Below are 4,728 nucleotides of genomic sequence, written 5' to 3' on the forward strand. Positions count from 1 at the left end.
GCTATTTAGAGTTTGGCAATGTGGAAGCTTTGCCATTCCTCCCTACCAAACTTGCAGTTGCCTAACTCTCCTAATTAGTGGCTGGCAAAGCACTGAGATTACACAAGGAGAGCCTACCCTGGCTCTGTCAGGGCTAACCTTTGACCTGGTCATTTATTTGACCACGCCAAAGGACTACCAGGCCACAGTGGTGCATGCCATTCCCTTTTTAGGGCAGATAACTTTTATTTGTCTTCCCTAGCTGGCATTGTCATACGAGGCAAGTTAGTCCTGGTAAGGGAAAACACCTGAGGACCACTATGAGCAGGGTGAAAGCTCCTTGGGTGGCATAGTTATTGTTTTTTTTGTTTTCTGAAAAGTGAGTTCTACTTTGAAATTATATTCTCAGAAAAGGAAAAATGTTGTTTAGTAGGTGCATCAAAGTCAACCTCCACTCAGCAAAGCTTGGGGCCCCCAGTGGAGCTGCAGCAACCATGGCTTCACTAAAATACAGCTACCTGGTGGAGATCTCTAAATAAGGCAGGTGGTTCACCACCAGGGTAATAGAGACCTTGTTTTCTATTGTGGACTATCTGTTTAAGGGTAGACTGATAACAGTTCATGAACGACGTTCTCTGGGTCTCATTCCAAATCTGCCAATCATACCAATTTTAGAATCATTATTTGGGAAGTAGGAATACATGGGTATTTCAATTAAGCTCCTTCGCGGACCCAGACAAAAATTTAATTACTAGGAAAATCAGTATTTGACTGCTGATTTCCATGGTAATTTTCTGTTTTGTTCAGTTTTCCGCCTGGAGATTTCACCAGCTTTTAGCTCGTGTAATGACTGGGAAGAAAGAGTGGGAATGTGTTGTTACTCTAAGAGTTCAAAATACTGAATAATTCGGAAACTTTATTTCTAGCTGAAATGGGAATTCCTCCACATTGGAAAAAAAGGTATCTGTACTTTTTCATTGTAGCCTGTTTGATCTGCGAAGTACTGGGTTAATGGCAGCAGAATTGACATTTGAAGCACATATACACAACAAAGATTTTAACTAAAAAAATTTAAACAATTTTTTTTGCCTAAGCCATCCCAAGGAGTCATATTAATGAAAGAGGAGTTTTGTTGGCTTAAGTCTTTGAGCCAGTTTGACACTGGCATTCAGTGCCAAACCGCTGTGCTTATCATATACATACTGTTGATTGTTGTTTACATGAATGGCTGATTCGAGTTAGCTGTAAGTCCCTTGTCTAGGGGTAAGACATATACCCAGAGCATGTACCTTGAATGCTCCTCTGTGGGTCTGCAGCACTGGTTGTGCCATCCACGGGGGTAGAGAAAGAACAAAAAACAAGCCAATGCTGCGTGTAAATTTGCCTACAATTCCCGTGGCCTGAATAAAACAAGGGCACTGACAACCAATTGTTTCGTTGGATTTAATCCTGTGAAAAATCTTTTTAGTTCACGTTTAGAAACATTTTTAACTGAAACAGTACATATTCATTACAAAAAACATAAAAAACTTGACTTGAAAATGACAATATTGAAAACACTTAGACACCACTGTGTTCATTCATACACTCACCCATGAGGCCAACATTCATACTACTCATACTACTCATGCACCCACAATAACATACAACATACGACAGAAATCTTCAATTAATAATCTTTACACAAAGGCCATCAAACCACTACTGTACATAATGATGAAGCTTAATGCTGTTTTTTTGCAAGATTGGCCGTAGAAAAAACAAGGTCTACGCGTTTCGAATCCCTTAGTTGGCAGGGATTCTCATCAGGACCGACACTAGACTGCAAACAAAGCAGAGAAACAAGATTTACTAAGCTGGCCCACTTTGTAAGTGAAAAACCGCATGGTCAAAAAGGGAATCTTACCTTAGTCTAAGGAACGGAGAACTCAGCCCAAACCCTAAAGAAAGGGAAAGCCGACATGGTTACCTATTTCTGTGGAGTCTAATCTAGATCGCCACCTTACATCCTTTTTAGTAATAGACACACCCATACGACATAGAGACGACATAAACACGTAGTCTGGTTATTATTAGAGAGGCTTACGGGTGTGTAGAACGGTGTCTGGTTAACTGAAGGTGATTCTGTCTACAATCAGAAACAACCACGGGGTTTTCCGAGCGTTGATAGGTACTGAACGATATCTGAAAGCAAGAGCGACATAAAATGAAGGCGCGTCCTATCGCCAACAATGTGTGGACCTGAAATGTTTTGAAAAGGTCTCAGAGCGCTTACCTCCAAGGGAGGGGGGAATGGAGGAAAGATCTACTGCTCGGTCGTCTGATGTCCGGAGCAGGAACTAGCGCGGCGTGGGTTTAGCCGGCCGTTTTGAAGATTATGCCACAGTCAAAGTCTCTAAAGGAGAAGAAGGGGCTACGTCAGGTTACTAATGCCAGGAAAGTCCTACGGTGTTCGTGTAATCTATTTTGAAAGCGAGGAACTGTTACCTGGAGAACCGGCGTTGTCCGTGTCTTTTTTTCTGGGAGTCAATCATCCGTTAGGTACCTGTAATCCTATTGGGGCATCTTTAACCCATACGCAAAGGGCGTGATTGAAAGGCTTCTGGGAGTCGTAGTCTGACCGGAGGTGTTAGGAGAATCTGTAGTTTGAAAGAGGTTTGCAAATGGCAGAAACGCCAAAGCTAGCGCGTTTGTTTGGTAAAGAGCGCTAGTTGGACTGAATCAAGTCAAAACGTGAGCGTAAAATGTCTTGCTGCATTATGCCAACACTGCGCATATGACTTGAGTATATTATATCAGTGGTGAAAGAATGAAGTGGAGAGCGCTGGTTGGACTAAATCCAGTCAAATCGTTAATGTGAAGTGTCTTGCTACGTAGGGCAACCACTGCGCATATGGTTTGAAGTGTTTCACATCTGTGGTATGAGGACGAGATTTTGCTCGGTAACTGAATAAATGCCACTCATAAGTTATATATCTCGGAGAGTTCATTCAGTCCGTCTACCGACGTGTTAAATTTGATAATGAGCATGGCTTCTCTCTGGAGTAGTTTAGTGTCCAAGTCTCCACCTCTCTGGTCTTGTTCAACTCTTGATATCACTGACCATTTGAAATCCATTTCAGTATGTTTTTGCAGCACCCAATGATTCACTAGCGGTGCATTTGGAACATTTTTGCGAATCCGAGATTTATGTTGCTGGATTCGGAACCTTATCTCCTGGTTAGTCTTGCCAATATAAAGTTTATTGCATGGGCAGCTGATGCCATAGACTACGAACTTAGATTTACAATTGGAGAAACTCTCATGTTTCCAATAGATCCCATTGTGGGCAAATAGATTTCCTTCAATGGTTGAGTCGCAGCATATACATGTTCCGCATCTATGATGTCCTTTTATGGGCGGTAAGCACAACATGTTTCTTATGTCGGTGCTTTTAGTCTTAGGTAGTGCGGCTCGCACTACATGGTTGGCGATGTTTTTGTCTTTCCTAAATGCAAATAGCGGGCTCTCATTGAATGTATTGTCCAGGTTCTTGATCAGATGCCAATTTTGATTAATAATTTTCTTAAACCAATTTGATGTTGGATTGAATGTCGAGACACAAACCATTCTCTCCGTTTGTGATTTTTCACGTCTTTCCAGTAATGTTTCTCGTGGTGTCCACCATGCTCTTTTTATGGCTCTTTTCAAAAGTTTTTTCGGGTAGCCTCTAGCCAGAAGGTTCGCCTTAAGCTTCTCTGCATGAAAAAAATATTCGTCTTTGAATGAGCAATTCCTGCGGATTCGCAGGAATTGCCCATAGGGCAAGTTCTCTCTTAGACTACGTGGGTGGTTGCTGGAATAATGTAGCGCTCGATTTCGGTCAGTTTCTTTCTTGTATAACGTCGTCATTAGACGTCCATTAGTAGGGTAAACCTCAACGTCCAGGAAAGGCATTTTGGTTTTGGAACAGATCATACTGAATTTTATATCCGGAGTCCTGTTGTTGAGCCAATTGACAAAGGATTGTAGCTTTTGCTCATCATCTGACCATACCATGAAAACATCGTCGATGTATCGGACCCAGCTACTGATACAATCGGCAAATGGATTGTTATTATGGACAAATTTATCCTCATATTTGGACATATAGAGGACCGCTAGCTCAGGGGCGAAGGGACAGCCCATCGCCATGCCTTTGATTTGAAAATAAAAGTCCTCTTTGAAGCAAAAATAGTTGTTCTTTAAAGCAAACGTGGCTAGCTCCATGATGAACTCTGTCGGGATTTTTTCAGGTTTGGGTCTGCTGTCTAAGAATGTTTTAATCACTGCTAGTCCTTCATCTTGCGGGATCTCCGTGTACAATGATGTAACATCTAATGTCACTAAAAATTGTGAGTCTTCTTCGAAATCCATTGTTTCCAGTTTAATTAAGAAATTGGTGGTATCCTTCAGATAAGATTTTACTTCTGGCATGAAAGGTTTCAAGAAAAAGTCCACAAATTTTGAAATGGGTTCTGTTAGTGACTCGCACCCGGAGACAATTGGTCTCCCAGGTGGATGGTGTTGATCTTTGTGTACTTTAGGGAGTACATAAAAGACCGGGGTGCGTGGATGGATGTTTTTTAGGTACTCAAATTCTTTTTTACCCAAAAAGCCTTGATCAAAGCCTTGTTGTAGTATGTGAAAAAGTTTATTCGGTAATTCACATGTAGGATCTTTTGTTATCCTCCTGTAGCAGAATTGGTTGGAAAGTTGTCTATTTACTTC

General features: G+C 41.5%; 1 long non-coding RNA gene across 1 annotated transcript; it reads right to left on the reverse strand.

Annotated features, from left to right (window-relative positions):
- Positions 1-1,862: 1,862 nt before the first annotated feature.
- On the reverse strand, positions 1,863-2,301 carry LOC146868067 (uncharacterized). The gene is made up of 3 exons (XR_014966178.1): positions 2,255-2,301; positions 2,066-2,163; positions 1,863-1,919 (listed from the first exon to the last, which is right to left on the reverse strand). It is a non-coding gene; the product is annotated as an uncharacterized LOC146868067 (long non-coding RNA).
- Between the last annotated feature and the right edge of the window lie 2,427 nt (positions 2,302-4,728).

This window comes from Triturus cristatus, chromosome 1_2, assembly GCF_964204655.1.
Source record: "Triturus cristatus chromosome 1_2, aTriCri1.1, whole genome shotgun sequence".
In the NCBI taxonomy this organism is placed as follows: domain Eukaryota; kingdom Metazoa; phylum Chordata; class Amphibia; order Caudata; family Salamandridae; genus Triturus; species Triturus cristatus.